The 18,804-nt window shown below is 38.1% G+C and overlaps 1 protein-coding gene and 1 long non-coding RNA gene across 3 annotated transcripts in view; one reads left to right on the top strand and one right to left on the bottom strand.

Annotated features, from left to right (window-relative positions):
* LOC139823157 (uncharacterized) overlaps positions 1-18,435 on the bottom strand; it is a 36,567-nt gene extending 18,132 nt beyond the window's left edge. Inside the window, exons 1-2 of the long non-coding RNA XR_011734717.1 lie at positions 17,666-18,435; positions 16,192-16,304 (exon numbers count right to left, since the gene is read on the bottom strand). This is a non-coding gene — a long non-coding RNA (uncharacterized lncRNA). The remainder of the gene's footprint in view (positions 1-16,191; positions 16,305-17,665) is intronic.
* The window catches only part of Stet (stem cell tumor), a 365,074-nt gene that overhangs the window by 52,193 nt on the left and 294,077 nt on the right, over positions 1-18,804 (top strand). The window lies entirely within an intron of this gene.

Genomic DNA, 18,804 nt, shown 5'->3' with positions numbered 1-18,804 from the left:
AATTTACCAGAATTCAAAATACATGTTTCGCGTTTGGTTGGATCATTGTTATCGCGAGAATTTTGCTACTATATCCGGAAATTGTAAGAGAAAGATCGCGGAAACGATCGGCAACTCCCCTGGTTCTGAAACGTTAAAGAACGATCTCTCACAGTAATCAGGATATACGGTCGCCTCCGGGGATGGACGGTTAAACGCCGCTGACGGAAAGTACTACGGCGAATGTTCTAATTATTGTCTTCTTTCGGAAGATTTCCCAAGAGAGAGAGAGAGAGAGAGAGAGACAGATCAGAGAGTGATCGGGGCTCCTTTCGCGTCTCGTACGGCGAACTTGCACCGATAACTTCGAAACTGGTGCGAACCAAGCGAGAGAAAGAAAAGAACGGGAATGTGAGAGGACGAGAAAAAGTTCGACAGTTCTCGCCACGGAGACGAGTAGCTTTAAGTGTATAGAAGCTCTTAAGGAGTAAGCGCGAACCGCATTGCGTATTTATGAGATTCCAGTTGTCGCTTTAGTGGCAGCTTACCGTCGGCAAAGTAATTACGACAGGTGAGACGCGAATAATGAATCGCCAATCGAGATAATTTAACTTTGGGGTTTAACTGTGGCGGGATTAAGAAGAGGCAGGACAGAAAACGTTCTTTTCCGATCCACCCACCCACGTGTTTTGCCAAAATTTTATGTGTGCTCTTTACTTAAGGAATCGCTCTTTAACCAAAATCTAAATAACCCGTTAATCTCTATTATATACGAGACATTATATCATAATCAAGACTCAACAATGTTATAGTTAATAATGTATATATATCTTTGAATACGGATTGAACACTACACTGTTCTGCTGTCCCTTCGAAATTTCCAACAATTTATTTCATTGCAATTATATGACATATCTACGCGTCTAGTTATGGAAACTAATATTAGTGGAAACTGTGCTTTATGTATATTGAGTGAAAATTCATCGGCATACTGCACATCTGGTTTAATAATAGTACATATAATATTAATAGGATGAGTGCTATTATCAGCTAGAGAGAGAGAAGGAGGAGAGAGAAAGAGAGAGAGAGAGAAAAGAGAGGGACAGAGAGGGAGAAAGAGGAGGGAGAGGATGTTAAATACTCTCTCTCTCTCTCTCTCTCTCTCTCTCTCTCTCTCTCTCTCTCTCTCTCTCTCTAATTGAATTTATGATTGAAGCAGGAGCATTCTATTCTCAAGTAATGCATAACTAGATCGATGTTATTATCAGCTGTTTGTGTAGAGTAGTATAAATGAGTTTCGATAGTGAATGCATAGGCAATTCCGCGAGGCAAACATTATTATCGTTCAGTCAGCGACCTATTCTGAATCGAGAGTTCTGACCTAAACCGAGAGTTCTGCAACAAGCGAATAGACTTTCTGCTAATTTTAACGAAGCGATACTGTGGTCAGATAATGCTTCATGGAATTCGATACGAAACGCTGCCAATGTACAATATAGGATGAGCGAAACTTTGTTATTGAAAGCCGAAATCCGCAACACGTAACGTTTAACAAAGATCGATAATAAAGTCTCAGATACTTACGATTAGTGTAATGAAAAGAAAAATACAGAGATGCAACAAAAAGCATATTTCCGAAACATTATTTTTTTTTACAGTACAATATATTATATATACAAATTGCGTTCCTCTCTGATATCGATTTTTATACTTTTATTTTAAATAATGAGTAAATTATTAATCAGTATATCGAGAGCACGGTATTATGACGATTGAGAGGAGTATTCGCGAAAAATTACGTTGACGACGTCTCGGTGAAAAACCGAGCGCCTTAATTCAGCTATTAATATATTAGACAGCTTCGCGTCACGCCAGGTCGCGCAATTTTATATTTTATGCGAGGAGACGTTATGAAGAACGACGGTTGATGCGATTACCGCGGATAGGGGGTAACTTTTTATCGGGATATTATAAGCGCCCCGTTTACGGGCCGTGTCATAAAGTAAATGTACTTTATTCATTTCCCGGCAAATATCCGGGGGGACTGCGGATACAGCTATATTTCAGTCTTTCGCCTTTTTAGCGTCGTATCCTACATTATGGCTAAAGAAATAATTTAATTTTGGCGATTTCGCCGCGAATACACCTCGCTGAAGAATCAGCAATATGTTATCTGAATTACGGTCAATTCCGAGCCATTTTACTACCACGCTGTATTATCGCCCTATTACCTTCGTCGTTGCAATCGAAAATGAACGTATACGTTATATCGGTATATTGCGATCTTGTTACACAGAAATGTGCGAATATAAAATCGCATTGAAGGAAAAACTTGTGTATTGTAATCCGCGTAGAGGGCGGTCAGCTGCTAATTAAGCCGTGCTCAGCCGTGGTAATTAGAATTCAGGGATCTGGATGCGTCGAATGCTTACAGGGTGCATCGTTGTGTTTCGCGCAGGGAATGTCGAAGGGTGCAGGTTCCGTTGTTACGCGCGGCTTTGTTGGCTTGCCGGGAATTGAGTTTGAAATGAAACGCTCGTATCTCTGGAATGCAACCTTCTTTCGGATCCGTTGCGCTTTTTACGTCGCTGCGATAAGGCTTGCGATTCACGCTTGAGCGTGGTCTACTGAATATGTTATCGTGTAAAATCAACTTCTATTCACTCTTATCGCTATTTTATTTAACCACGATAGAGTATTCTTTCAATGTTCTTCCATAAGAAAAATACGTGTGTTTATTACGTTTATATTTATCCAATGTTTAGTACCGTCAAATATAATTCCTTCGTGTACAAAGTTCGAAAATAATTCAGCTTAATTGTTGAGAGACTTAAATAATGAGCACGATTTTACGAAATATGTATCGTCACGGTATTTTTACCCATCGAGAGTCTTTCGACCATAACAGAGCATAATATCCGGTGGTCCCGGACATTGACCAATTCCCAGTCGGTCATGCTCTCCGGTATTCCGGTGTGGCTCGCATCGAAATCAACTGTTAGCTTGGCTGCCAGCCAGTCTGATCGCTCAACGATGCAACTTCGTTTGACGCTCCTTTTTGCGCCTCAAAGCGGCGAGAGCATCGCGAGCTTTCCTCGCATCGTGATCCCGGTATATGTCGGTAATTAACGAGTCGTCTGCATGTGATGGAACAAACGTTTATCAAATTGGTAATAAAGTATCTCAGATTGTATTCTTATTTAGCGGTATAATAATAATAATAATATACATGACAAATCAGTGAATTTCGAAATATGTGGAAAAATTAGAGAAAGATGTTTCTTTCGTATACAATGTGAAACAAATTCGCCTGACGTAAAAACAATTTTAATAGTGACGGAGTGATTTTTTTATATTACAGATACAGAATATACGTAATGTGTTTCCTGAGAACTGTGAAAAACATTAAATACTTTAATGTAATTAATGAAATTGAAGTCTATAAAACTCAAGAGACGTAGCGAGGTTTTTTAATTTTCTTCCCGGTACCAGTAATGGATTATTACATGAAAAGTACGCAGTACAATTGAGAAAAATTAATATCAGATACTTTCAACATTATTCCGCAACTAATTTTTTCAATAGTACATCAAATTAAATAACCACATCGGTTTTATCGATTGCAATTAATGTTATTAGTACTTCTCGCTAACTTTGTGTCATTTTGCTCTTTCGCGAGCTCGCCCGGATTTTCCCCGCATTTGCGAAAAATACAAAGGCAAAGGAGGGGGGTGAGGGGTGAGAAGGGACGCGATAAGAGAACGAAGGTAAATGGAGTATTCCGCGAGTTCTCGATCCTATTTATTGTCTCCGTCCGCCCTTTTGTGGCCGCTACATCGCACGGGAAAAAAGCTGGCGCTGATCCTAGAGCGGAGGGGAGGCTGCCGGCTAATTTTTCAAAGGCTCGCGCTACGGCAGTCGCGATAATCCCGAATGAAAAAGTGACGGCCGCATCCCCCCGGAACAGCCATGCAAACCGATCGATGCTGTCCTTTATATTTTACGCCGAGACGTAACCTGTTCTCGCGATAACACGGGACGCATGCCTCGTCAGCATTATCCGCGAGGCTCGTAATTTAGATCGCACCTAGGAGAATCACGGCGAATATTCAATGTCGCAAACGTTCTATATCTGCGTTTGTTTCACTGATATCTAAGGCAAGAAGATGGATGTATATGGAAATTAATGAAACTTAAGTTTAAAACTGCTATGCACCAAGGAATCTTGTAGAACAATTTTACTTAAGCATATTTGAATTATTTTAAAGCCATGCATACAATAGATTTAGATTTAGATAATAATATAGTCAGTAGTAAAATTTTATATTAATAAAGTGCTCTTTTTCTTTTTTGGATATTTCTTTGCTTCTGCTGATCCTAAGAATTATTAGCTTTCGACTCTGAAGAATCATAATTTTCTTCCGGTTTGCGCGTTTTTCGATCTCTTATTCTTTCCAACAAAGTATAGCGATCTTGATGAATGACGTTAAGAAAAAAGAGACAGAACGGCGAGAAAGAGAAGGGGCAGGGAACGCAGAATTCATAAATTCGTGAGATTAAGCTTTTAAAGTATGAAAAATAGCGGTATAAGTATGGGGGAGTTTGCATGGGCAAGTGTGGTTGCGGGAACTCTGCTTTATATCGATTCACGGCAAAAAGAGACTGTAAAAATGTCTACGCACAAACATTCGCACACGTTTATTCCCTTTAATTGGATCTGCTGGTTCAATTAATAACGAATTTATCGTGATGCTTTTATAATGGATAATTAAATTGATAATACAAGTTCCTTTTGTGATACATTTTTTTCCGTATCATTGTTAGATACCGCATATACGAGCAAGTTTTTGATCGCGGAGTTATTTTTTGCCGCGGTGGCGAGAAAAAAATCGTCGAATCAATAGACCACACGAGCGATTATATTAGAGGTCTTTTTAAACTCACCAAGAAAATGCAGTTTACGCGTATATCATAATTCATAATTTTACAATTTTTCCCGCCCGTCTTTTAACATGCTACGTTTGATATTGCGGTGCGCTCAGAGAGGCAGAAAATTTTAGTTAACTTTGGGAGGAGAGCCGTTGGGGGATTACACAGACTTTTCCTTGTTGGTTTTCGGAAAACACTTGTCGTACCGAGACGCGTACCATCCCGTGATGTGCTTTAAAACTTCGTCCATCTGGAAAATCACCGTAGTCCCTTCGAGGATTTGCCCGTTTTAGCTGCAGCGGCCGTTTCGTGACTCCATATAGTAACTGCTTTGCAGTATATTCCGAGTTTAAAAACTCGAAGTTATGGGTTCGGAAAGTCCGTGGACTAAAGATCAATAAAACTACGAAAACCCCGGCACGTCGAGAAATCGGCGTATGTGTATGTTGCGAATTTTTACGTCTGAAATTGATTGAAATTTCGCTTTGATAAATTTAAGTATAATATTAATATATGTATGTAATATTAATAAAATTATTATATGAAACTAAAAAATTAATATCGGACATTAATATGCTAAAATTAAATATTTCTGTGAATAAACTTCAAATTAGTGTGTGAATGAATATATATATATATATATAAAAGAGTGATTTGAAATACTTCTCTGAAATTTATTCTATACTCTGCTCTGCTTTAGATACTCTGAAGCAAATTTATGAAGGTATAAAAAGGCATAAAATCATATTTTAATTTTTTTTAATATTCCACTTGAATTTCTATTATGCAATTTGAGACAATTATTATTAAAAATCAAGATTTCTAAAAAAGCATCATTGCTTATATTTTATAATATCGTTGAGTACTCGTATTTGTTCGTTGTCTGGTTAGAGGCTCACGATAAAGACTTTATAGGTTCCGCGGGAGTTATTTTCGCTATATCTCTAGCTTCCTGAAGGCGCGTATCGTAGAGAACTTTTTCCCGCAAACAGGATGATGCAAACGGGATGATAATGCCGGATGGAGTGCTTCTCACAACGTAAAGCCTGCTGGAGAGATATTTGATTTTCCCCAGCAGCAGCGGAGCTACGGAGATGTTTTCTGGTATCGAGGCGTCTCTCCAACCATGCAAAGATGATAAAGTATTGTGTGAGGATCGTAAGCTAAGTTGTTTCCAACATTTAGGCCTTTAGATAGAGAAACTTGCTATGGAATTGATCGTCTTAACTTCTTAGAGGACTGATCGTCTTAGCTGACTGAGGATGAAGCCGTGTAAGAGAGGTCTGAATGCACCGTCAAATAGGTATTCGTGATGACAGAAATTTGTATGTTGGAAGTAATTTAAGCTTTAGACGCTGTAATGACCACTCGAACAAGATCGCGATAGTTAATAAGTACTTTAATCACTTATTGTTCTGTGCCCTTTGAGTGCTCATCTTAGCTCCGTATTGATGAATTCTTGTCGTGCTTTCTAACGACTTTAGTCTAAAGACAGGTAAAAGCGTGCGCGTGCGATTATGTCTCGTTGTTTGTAGCTTTGCTGTTTAACCTTTGCTAAAAGTTTTGTCTCTTCTCTCAGTATTCTCAAAGAGCTTCAATGCTCTTTGACGCCATTTCGCATGTATGAAACTCTTGGTAACTAAATTAAAAATTCCAAACAGTTATATATAAATGAAATTTCTTACTGTCTCAATTTTCTAGAATTTTTTTGCATTTAATTAATTGTTCTTATTAAATAATCTTCGCTTTTTTGTATTTTAATAGTAATTAAATTTAATTTTACATCAGAATATTAGATTCAACGATATTAGAAAATTATAGTTAGAAATACTTAATATTAATGTTTTCATTATAGCTAACAAGTAACGTGATCGTAATAAAGTTAAAATGATAAATAAGAAATCCGAGAGAAGAGAGGAAATTTTTCGTCCTTATATTGCCGTTTCAATCCTATAGTAATTTGTCGCACGGTAGTTCCATCTTTGCGCGGTAGTGTACAAAAGATATTTTACAGGCCGATACATCTCAGCCGGTGCATTACGCGGTCGTAGGTGTTTCACATGTGTATCTGTAAGCCCTATGATCAGTATCCGCATCTCGGTGATATACGTTCAATACCCGTCTTTCGAGAGAGATCATCCTTACTACCGTGTATATAAGTCAGTGTGCAGCCGGCCGGCATGAAATCGCGCTCGTAATATTTCTTCGGCGCGGCGCTTTTACGGTTCTTGCGGGACACCGAAAGGAATGAAGGAACGGAGGGTAGAGCAGGGGTATAATAAAGCGACGGCCGCCGCGCCGCACCGCGTCGGTGGCCCTCCCTTTCTCGTGTCTCCCGCCCTTTCTTGCTTTCTTTCCCGTGTAGCCTCTGTATAGCGCTCTTTTCGACCCCGAGGTAGATATAGAGGGAGACAACGGTGGTAACGTACCGCTATGGCGGACGCAATGAGACCGAGATAGAAATTGATGACACTCATAATTTACGAGAAATCGCGATTTTTTTTTGAGAACCTAACCTGGATCCGCCGCCGTCTCTACTCTTCGTCCTTTTCTCTGTTCTGACCCCCGCGCCGTCGTTTCCTTCGCGTCGCGAGCGAGGGCGAGCGAGGGCGAGCGATGGAAAGGCGAGAAAGGGAGATGGAAACATCGCGGTGGCGGTGGTGAATAAAATTCCGATAAATTTGCATTACACCATAAATCCGATGCGCGGCCGCCAACACAGTCCGTTTTGGATATTCCCGACGCTATTCCCGCAGGATCGCTATCCCTGCGAACGTGCACCGATCCGGAGAACGGGTAAAGTGCCGCCCCCGATGGAGGCATCGCGGAAATCTCTTTGCCGCCCCCCGAATACGCGCTCGAGAGAGGCGATCACGAGGCGATCGATCGCTTTTCCGTGTCGTCCACCGGATACCTATACGCGAACGGTGTATATATCTCCTCTTGGTATACGAGCAGGGAAATATTCAACGACAGTCCCGCTTATACACTCGGGACACATTTGCTCGTTACGCTAACGTTGCTCTTTTCTTAAATCCCCGAGAATGTGAAACGTGAGAAAATGCGAAATATTATTTGTCACGTTGATTAACTTCTCTGTCAATATTTCACTATTAAAATAGCCGCGATTTTGCTTATTTCCGTTTGAAATATATACCAGTAGAAAAACAGATAGCCGAGACCTTTTGTAAACTCACAAGTCGAGGATTATTCCCATTGATGTCAACGATAAAAAGTATTGTAAGTGCAAAATGTTGTAAGAATTTTAGAACAGTATATAATTTTTCTGATTTCAATTTTCTAGACCTGTACAATAGTTGTTCATTCTCATAAATTTTTCTTGTTTATTGCACGCGCGATTACTATGAAAACAAAGTATTAAATAAATAAATTATTAAATAAATATAATTTATTATAATATCAAATATTATAATATTAAAATTTATTATAATATTATTAAAAAATATATAATTTATTAAATATAAATTATTAAATAAATATAAAACACGTGAACTGCAATTTATACAATCTAATCTATTAATAATCTTTTGAGCTATATTATTAACCAAGAAATAGTTTCGGAATTTGTAACAGGCGCATATATTGATTCTCTGAACTTTAAAGTTTATAATTTTTCCTGCATCCTGGATGTCACGTATCTGCTGAAATAAAAAGAATTAGGGATATCGGATTAGAACAGTTGCAGCGTCAGTAGTTGCAACGTGACGGTGCATTTGCATCATTAAATATCAGCGCAGTGACGGTCGACTTTTGCGCGGGAAATAGGCGACTTCTCTCGCAGTCGAAGCACGCGCGAAGTCGTCGTTGACAATTTAAATGAGCGGGGATCAACAATGGAGAGAGAGAAAGAGAGCGCGCGAGAGAGAAACCAAGAGGCATGCATATCGCATCGCGCAGCCACCACCGTAGTTCTCGTCATCTTCCGCGCCTCGTAATCGTTGCCGCCGTTAATTGTCGTTAATTAAAGAAGTCTCCCCTGGAGATTGCGCTTCGCTGCCGTTTAATTACGAAAAGGATTCATTAGCGAAGAGAGGTAGTCACCTAACGAGGACAAAACAGCGGCGACGGGATCTGACGAGGCAGTCTGGCACTTTCTGGTTGCAACCGTCACGCCGGAGTGCACGAATGTGGTGATAAAGTAGAAAGGGGAAAGCTGTATGTCTCTTTCTCTTTCTCTTTCTTTCTTCCTCAGAGAGGACTATGGTTCAGAAACAAGAAAACTACACCCTCTTCCTTCCTTCCTTCCTTCTTTCTTTCTTTTCCCAGGTTTTTCGATGTCTCAACTGTGTCTTTGTACCCGCTTGGACCACGAGATAGTATTATCGAATACCTAGAAAGAATAAAAGTCTCGATATACTATTGCCGTGCGTGGCGATAATAAAATAAAGCTTCAAAGTCGAGCACAAGTGCAAATATAATATTTAAACCCGTAATATTATTTGAATATTACGTTAATATCCAGAAATTTTCATATTTGATTAATGGTGCTCAAATATTCCAGTATTTCTGTGAGTAATATTAAATATTTGAAAAGTTCCGCCGCTTTCTGATCGAGCGCCTGTAACGAGAGCTAAATGTATTTAGATTAGTCCCCATTCAGTCCGGCGACGTAAACCGTGAAAATACCCAATCGGAATCGGATCCACCCTAAATATGTCTGCACATGCACTCGCGAAAATTCCCGCTCGCCACGCTCTTCGATATTCAATTCCGATTGCGTTTGTCGGCTCTCCAATCCACCCCCATGCGCCCTCGTCACTCAATGCTCTCAACTCTCTTTCCCTACTATTCTCTCCCTCTCTCTCTCTCTCTCTTCTTTTCTCTTCATGTATGCCTCTCTCTTTCTTTTTGTCTCGTCACGCACGTATATTCACATGCACGGCTTTCTGGCCGCGCGTACTCGCTCTGCTGTTCGAAGGTTTATTGCCCGTGCGGACTGAAATCTCCGTGCGAAAATTTTGCTCGCTCGCCGCTTCCGAATCCACCACTAAATTGGACATAAATTTGCCGGACTCTCCCAATGCCATCCTGTGTCCTTCGGTCCCCATTCTATCTCCCTTTTGTCCCTTTTTCTCTCTGGATACGAATCGTCAACTAGTTCCGACAAGAAAGCAAGCGAATGGCTACAGGAACCTAGCCTTGCAAAAGATTGTCAAAAAAGCAAAATAGATTATTTTACGACAAGTCGGCAAACATCTTGTCTTCGAAGTCTTCATATAAATTTTACTTTAAGACGTTCTACAGCGAAAATACTCTAATCGAACACGCACACATGTATGATGTTTATGAAATCTAGATTGTATGGTTAACATAAAACGATCTACTTTAGTAATCTAATTAATTGCCATTTTTACAGACTTTTTTGTTTTCAAAGTCGAATAATAATTTAGCTCCTAATTACAACTTTCTATTAAAATTCTCTTAAAGATTCGGACTATCAATTCGATATACTGCGTTATTTTCAATATCTCTCCAACTATTCTGTCATCTACATGCACATTCTTAACATATAATCACGCGTTTCACACGTGTGCGCGCGCGTGACCGACGCGCGAAACCGAGAAGCAGCGGCGCGTTATCGCGCTTTCACGCTCTATCGGACTGCTTGCGGTTCTTCGTCTTCGTCAGCGATTTTTCGTGAAAAAAGGGCCGCGGGCGAGATACCGCCCCATCGTGGGCCGTGTCACGCGCACACATGCGTGCCCGTCGGAGCACGCCGAACAGCGGCAGCCGAGAGTGAAAAACGGCCGGCTCGGCGAACCGGCGCGCGATGCGGCGAGGCGATTCGGAACGTTCGGCGTTTCGAGTTTCGAGTCGAATCGCGGCAAAATCGGTCCCGGAAAATTAACGACGCCCGCGCATCGGCGTCGGGCAGCGAGCGCGCGATTCCCTACCGCTACCGCCGGCGAACGACAGCCGCGTAATTAATAGAAGCGGCGCGGCGGCGAGAGAGTTTCAGCGTGGAAAAATATCGGATCTCTCGCGTTTGCGACGCCCGATATCCTGTAATAACGAAGTTCCCGACTGGCTTTCCAGCGATGATATGTGCGTAATCGCGAATGGCGTCTAGCCATTCGCGCAAACAAAGTGTGTCGATTATTTATCGATTCTTCTATTATTCTCTTTTATCAATTATTGAAAGTTATCGCGACAAACCCAATTAAGAAACGCACCGCTCAGCGTTTTATTCAACATCGGGAATAACTGCCGCGGTTAGAAATAAACAATTGTATTATAATCGAGCAATTAAGTTCGATGATAGTACGAAATGGAAAAATAACATTCTGCCACACACCAATGCTCTCGTATTTACACAATTTAATTATTTAAAAGTAAAAAATTTTAATTTTCTCTTTTTTTCTTACGAATATTAAAAGAATAAAAGAATATTGTCACAAAATAGCTAATTTTATCTTAAATATCCTCATGGAGCTTTTTCAAAATAAAGAGAATATCACGAGTGCTTCAACAATTCCATTACAAGATATGAGATGTAACGTAAGAACTTGCTTTCGCGGAGATTCTGTGAAATTATCCACTTTAATGACACTATTGTGTAGTAATTTTCTTCCTGCAGTTGATTTCTTCGTTGTCTTCATTCTTCTACGATTTTTCAGTTATCATAACAATGAGGAGTGTAAAATCACAAAAGATATCCACGTCACATACTCGCACGTTCCTCGAACAATCGTTGTCAAATTATTCAATAAAATATCCCTCGTTCGCGTCACTGCTGCCGCTATTCTGCCGTTCCGGATCCTCTTCCGGTCGTGCAGGATCCAGTTCCTGCCCTGCACAGGTCCGTTCCAAAAGGGAGAAGGGGGGCTGAAAGTTCACGTTCCAACGGGAGAACGCCTGTGACTTCCGTGCTGCGCCAGCATTACGTGGCACAAAGTCCCGTTCTCGTATTACGAGCCGTGTGGGGTTCGAGAGGGCGTGGGGATCCTTATAACAGGGTACGCGTGTTCCGTCAGAGCGCCCGTTGCATTGTGTCCCCCTCGTGACTGCCCCTTGGCCTCGCGACGAAAGCGGAGCGATTGCTCGAGACCTATTCGCGAGCATTGGACTGTCTTAAGACATATGGCCTTATCGAATTACGATAGATTGGCATTCAAATCATTCATTTAACATGATTCCCCCATTTTTAAAATCCTAATAAAATATTGGCTTAACGTAACGTGCAAAATAATGCAGCCACGGAAGAAAAAGATTAGCTACTGCAGTGGTAAATTTAGTGACACCTAACTTTTTTGCAGCGAGAGCTATAATTTAGCAATAGTAGGAAAACCTTATGCTGTCGCTGCAAAAAAATGTTAGGTGTCACTAAATTTGCCACTGCAGTAGCTAATCTCTTTTTGCCATGAGTAAATTTAAACGTAATGAGATTATTTTATAATAAGTTTGAGACGATAACGTTTCAGTAAATATTAAAGAGAGTTGATAAATAACGACTAAATACGTGAATCGCAACATTATTTATACGTTCGTTCCATAATACACATGGAAAGCGCTTCTATATTTTCTTATCTATGTAGGACAGTTCAAGAGTGAACTGACACTTTTGTGACAAAGGTAACTGTTACTATTAGCTAGAGAAATGTTTAAAGAGACAGACATATTAAGGACATAAGATACCGTCGCAGTTATAGAATAAAATTCCGTCGAGGTAAATTTCCACACGTCGCTGTACTTCTAAAGATTAGGAATGACGATATGCATAGGTTGTTCATGGAATTATGTTATTACCTGTTATTCTGAGACCTGAATTTAAATACTAACAATGTAAAAAGAAAGCTAAAACTTTTTTACTTATGAATATTTTTGTTAAAATTTTATGTCTGTGTATTCTGGTTACTCTCAGAATTTTAAATTATTAAGATATTCGCTATTTTTACATGGAAAGAACGTTTTGCTGAAGTATTTAAAAATTTAGCTAGATACAGATCTGAAAATAATTTTGTTGGACTATCAAAATAATTATGCAGGACATACAAACTGATTGCTAAAATGTCGAAATTTTTTACAGCATTATCATCATACTTCAGCGATCTACTATAATTATTTGGATGGTGCAACAAAATTATTTTCAGATCTGTATCTAGCTAAATTTTTAGATACTCCAGCAAAACCGTTCTTTCCGTATATAAAATATCATACGTTTCATTGAAATTTTTTATATGACCACATAGAAATTAATAAATAAAACATTTTTATAAGTATAAAAAAATATGTTATATGATACGATTAATTTTAAAATAATACTCAGCATAATGTTGAAAGATCACTGAAATGCTGTTAAAGTATTTCGATTCACGCCAATGACGACGGCACACGGCCAGTCTGGTTTTGAATATATCAGGAAATAATACCGATGACTGTAAATATATTAGCGTTTTGTTTTATTTATATTTGTTATAGAATCAATTTACGTTCCCGACCGCGTCGTAAAATGAAGGTAAAGGGTTTCGGCAGCCGCGGTATGAAATGTATCGCAAACACTGGCCGAAAGTTTATTGCGGACTCGAGAGAAGTACTACGGGTTCGTGTTTCATAAAACCTCGCGTATATTGAAGTTTATTTCATCTCCCAATCGAGGAAGAGCTACGAAAGGAGAAGGTTTGAATATCGCGATGATTCCCTAAAGAATCTGCACACGGAGACGAATATAAATTTTACTTTATATGTGCGAGAGAGAAATATATCTTTCTCCTCCGAGTTTTTTAAATTCACGATTGTAATATATCCGTACTGGAAATGGACCTTGGAATCATAGTTTACATTTCATAGTGTTTGGAAAATTCGTTTTCCTCAACGATACTTTCGGCCAAGTTTCAACAGTCACCGATGTAGTCTACGTTTCACTGTGGGAAGGCTAAAACTTTCGCGATGCTAAAAAAACTTTCGTGGGAGGTCGCGTATATCTGAGATATGCATAAATTGATTATTCGTTATTGATAACTCCGTTTTTATGTTAAAAAAAAAAAATAAAAAAGACGAAGTAAAAACGATTCGACTCAGACTCGTACACATAGTTTGTTTGGAATATCTCCGGAATGGCAACGGTAAAGAAGTTTACTTACAAGCAGGGTTGCGAAACTGGTAATTAAGAAATTAAGAAATCATAAATCAATTTTGATTTGTGAATTAAGCAGTATTTAATTCACAAATCAAATTTGATTTGTGAATTACACAGGCTTTAATTCATAATTCATATTTGATTTGTGAATTACACAATTTTAAATTCGCAAATCAATTTTAATTTGTGAATTACACAGCCTTTAATTCACAAATCAATTTTGATTTGTGAGTTACACAGCCTTTAATTCACAAATCAATTTTGATTTGTGAGTTACACAGGCTTTAATTCATAAATCAATTTTAATTTGTGAATTACACAGGCTTGAATTCATAAATCAATTTTGATTTGTGAATTACACAGGCTTTAATTCACAAATCAATTTTGATTCGTGAATTACGAAAGCTTTAAATCATAAATCAATTTTGATTTATAAATTGCACCGGCTTTAATTCATAATTCAAATTTGATTTGTGAATTACACAGGCTTTAATTCACAAATCAATTGTGATTCGTGAATTACAAAAGCTTTAAATCATAAATCAATTTTGAATTGTGAATTGCACCGGCTTTAATTTATAATTCAAATTTGATTTGTGAATTACACAGGCTTTAAATCACAAATCAATTTTTATTTGTGAATTACGCAGGCTTTAATTTATAATTAAAATTTGATTTCTGAATTACACAGGCTTTAATTCACAAATCACTTTTGATTTGTGAATTGCATCGGTCTTTAATTTATAATTAAAATTTGGTTTGTTAATTACACAGGCTTTAATTCATGATTCGTGTTTTAAAGCTGGTATAATTTACAAATCAATATTGAATTCTGATTTACAGGTCTTTAATTTACAAATTACCTAATATTAACTTGTAAATTAAGACTAAAATAAACCATAATTACATATTAAATTATTGTGTACATATCACCTCTAATTAAAAATTCAGATTTGAATATTATTAATTAAAAGGTTTTACATTTAAAACTTACAATTAAAGTTTTTATATATATACAATTTCTGTAACTTTTAAAGCAAATATCTCAGAAACGGGTCAGACAATCGATCGCAAATTTAACACAGCAAATGTAACATAAAGCCTGTGTAATAAACAAACCAAATTTTAATTATAAATTAAAGCCGATGCAATTCACAAATCAAAAGTGATTTGTGAATTAAAGCCTGTGCAATTCACAAATCAAAATTGAATTATGAATTAAAGCCGGTGCAATTCACAATTCAAAATTGATTTATGATTTAAAGCTTTTGTAATTCCACGAATCAAAACTGATTTGTGAATTAAATCCTGTGTAATTCACAAATCAAAATTGATTTATGATTTAAAGCTTTTGTAATTCCACGAATCAAAACTGATTTGTGAATTAAATCCTGTGTAATTCACAAATCAAAATTTATTTGTGAATTAAAGCCTGTGTAATTTACAAATCAAATTTGAATTATGAATTAAAGCCAGTGCAATTCACAAATCAAAATTGATTTATGATTTAAAGCTTTTGGAATTCACGAATCAAAATTGATTTGTGAATTAAAGCCTGTGTAATTCACAAATCAAAATTGATTTATGATTTAAAGCTTTTGTAATTCACGAATCAAAATTGATTTGTGAATTAAAGCCTGTGTAATTCACAAATCAAATTTGAATTATGAATTAAAGCCGGTGCAATTTATAAATCAAAATTGATTTATGATTTAAAGCTTTCGTAATTCACGAATCAAAATTGATTTGTGAATTAAAGCCTGTGTAATTCATAAATCAAATTTTAATTATGATTTAAAGTTTAGAATAATTAATAATTCAAAATTGACTTATGAATTATTTTTGAATTAAATCAGAAATTGATTTAATTATTTGCAACCCTGCTTACAAGTTGACGTTTCTTATTTCTTTTTTAGAATTTCTCGTTTTAAGAAAAAGTTTTCTATGTATCTGTCAAATTAATCGTGACTTCCTGAGGGTTAATAAGCCTTGACAAAATTGCGGAGTCGTAATCTGTCATACGGGATGATACGGGAGAAATGTGCGTGTACTCGTTTTGCTTCTCGACGGAGTGTCTATTTCGTGTCTTATATCGAAGTTAACGGCTTGATTCCCACTAGTCACGTAGGTTGCGATTAAATGACGCTTACGCGCGTAAGACCAAGGCGTAATTGGATGGTACGTACCGTCTCCGTTCTATACGAAGGACCGTCAGCGTGAGAATTAACCCGTTCGTTACTTTGCTGTCCCAACTTATGGACAGATGATCCAGCAATTTCTTCACGGAACTGTAAAAACCCTGCAACAAAAAAAAGAAGATAAAATTATTTTTGGAAAGACATAAAATGCACGCTTTTCTGATAATGTCAACTAACGTTGAAAATCGCTACAGAGTTGAACTGATCGACTTCTGATCAGTTTTTGATGAATGATCGTACATTTATTATCTTGCATAAGCGATGGGAAACCGTCATCAATCGCGCATACCCGAGCAGAAATTTTGGATAGGCCCTAATGGGGACCTAATAAGCATGCCCTAACGCCTGATTAGGAGCTCATCAGGTAGTCCTTGTTAGGCCCCGATCGTAAATGTAACGTTGAGAATTAAAATTACCTGATCATGTTTTCCTTATCAGGGCCTCGTGACTACCCCTTGTTGCGCCTTACATTTTCTAACAGAATGCTGGTACACCCCAAAAAAAATATTATTACTATTTTTTAACTAAATTTGTTTCTTAAGATGCAGTCTATGATTATAAATATTTTCTCGTATTTGAAAAAAACACTTACCTGGTGGGATTCGAACTCGGGACCTCTGGATCGTGAGCCAACTGCCTTACGTGGTAGACTACTTCATAATTTAATGTAGTAAGTGTTATATAGTCTACATATGTCATAACCAGCGCAAATATATAATTTTTCAAAAATCATCTTAAGAAACAAATTCAGTTTAAAAAGAGTAATAAAATTTTGAATTGGATATATGATATAATATTTCATAATGTCGGGTGAATGTCAGAAACCAGTGTCGGCTCATTACGAAATTTTGTGTTCGTAAATATATTTATGAAAAAGTATATTTATAAAGTTAAAAACATTCGTATCAAATCCTTACACAAAAGCCTCATTAGACAAAAATAAGAAATCTTTCTTATAGCATCCCTAATAAATAATGATCGGGACCTCATCCGGTTAGCCCTAATAATTGTTGATGTACGAACTATGATCGAAATCTTCTCACGCGAATTCGTGTCAAAAAAACGCTCTTTATCACAATTTCTATTCATAATAAACACTAATTAATATTCACTTTATTTACTAGATGTTTAATATACTTTGCCACCACTTCGATAACAGATGATGCAGATTTACGAAATTGTAGGTTAACATATATTCAGGCTAACATTTATCAAACCCTATGAGGGAAATGATGGGGACAAGAAAATCAGGCCCGTATAACAATAACCTGAAAAATGTTTGAAAAGAGCGTCCCCGTTGCGCACCGGATCAGGCCCATGTCGGGAATTTCTTATTAGGGCATACCTTACTGCTTCCCGATCAGGCGCTAACCATACATCGGGCATGCCTAATCTAATTTCTGCTCGGGTAATAACGAGTTTGTCAGACATATGGATATCTAAAATTAGAAACGCGAGTCACCGTGAGCGGATCGGTAACGACGACGAGTGACGGAAGATCCGCTTTGGCACGCTGATAAAACGGTCGTGTCGCCTTCGCGGAAGAAAAAAAAGCGTGAGAATTCGTCCGACGAAATTCCTCCCAAACTGCGGCCGTAATCGAGATGAGCACTCAGACTGGAGGGATGCGCGTCGAGACGAGCGCGAGACCGGCTGTTTCAGGGACACGTACGCGTGGGTCGGACCGGAACTGGCATGATTCACGTCGAGCCAGAGCCGTGAGACCCGCGGAATATTATTCGCCGCGTCTCGTCTCGTCTCGTCTCGTCTCCTTTGCTCTCCTCTCCTCTCTCGCCTCTCGTCACGCGATTCCGGCGCTCACGACCCGTGTACGTAAATCGAGGCCGTGTGGGTGCGACGTATCGCAACATTGACATCGTGTGCTCCGAAACTCTTCTTAAAGGATTTTCGTGTGATCTCATCAAGGGACAGCGAGGTTCGTCATCACGGTTTCTTCTTCGGTCTACAAAGGACAGAACCGCGAGTTTTGTTTGTCCAACGTCGAGTCAGGTGTTAAACGTAATATAACGATACAAATGTAAATACATATATATCGATGAGTAACGTGATGTATATTATAATATAGGTATGAAAAGATATGATATCGTATATGCTGCTCCAATTGGATGATTGTAATTTAGGTGATTATTTTGTATGGATTCAATGACAAAATTTCGCGACAAACACGCGTACATATTAAAAGTTGGTTATCTTCTTATGACTAATGCAAAAAATCACCAATACTAACAGTAAGTATCTTTGCAAATATAATTTACTTCTTTGCTCGCGATACTGTTCTTCGCTGTTAGAGGATAAGTAGAGAGAGAACTTTTTGATTAAAAGTGCAAAGATATCGAAAATGTAGTTTCGAATGTTGGTTGCAAATAATAATTATGTATATTCTGACATAAAAAAGATAACTAAAAATTGGTATAATTTATCACAAGATATTCACGTCGCTACTTAAAGGTCCATTGGATTGGTATCAAGGCAATATCGCGCATCAGAGGAATCCGCACAATACCTCGTACAATGATTCCTGCCATTCTCCGTACCTACGGGATTTATGAGCCACGATCAAGGTTACTACGTAAGGCCAGT

The sequence above is a fragment of the Temnothorax longispinosus genome, chromosome 12 (assembly GCF_030848805.1).
Source record: "Temnothorax longispinosus isolate EJ_2023e chromosome 12, Tlon_JGU_v1, whole genome shotgun sequence".
Taxonomy (NCBI): Eukaryota; Metazoa; Arthropoda; class Insecta; order Hymenoptera; family Formicidae; genus Temnothorax; species Temnothorax longispinosus.
This window is presented reverse-complemented; position numbering and strand designations above follow the sequence as displayed.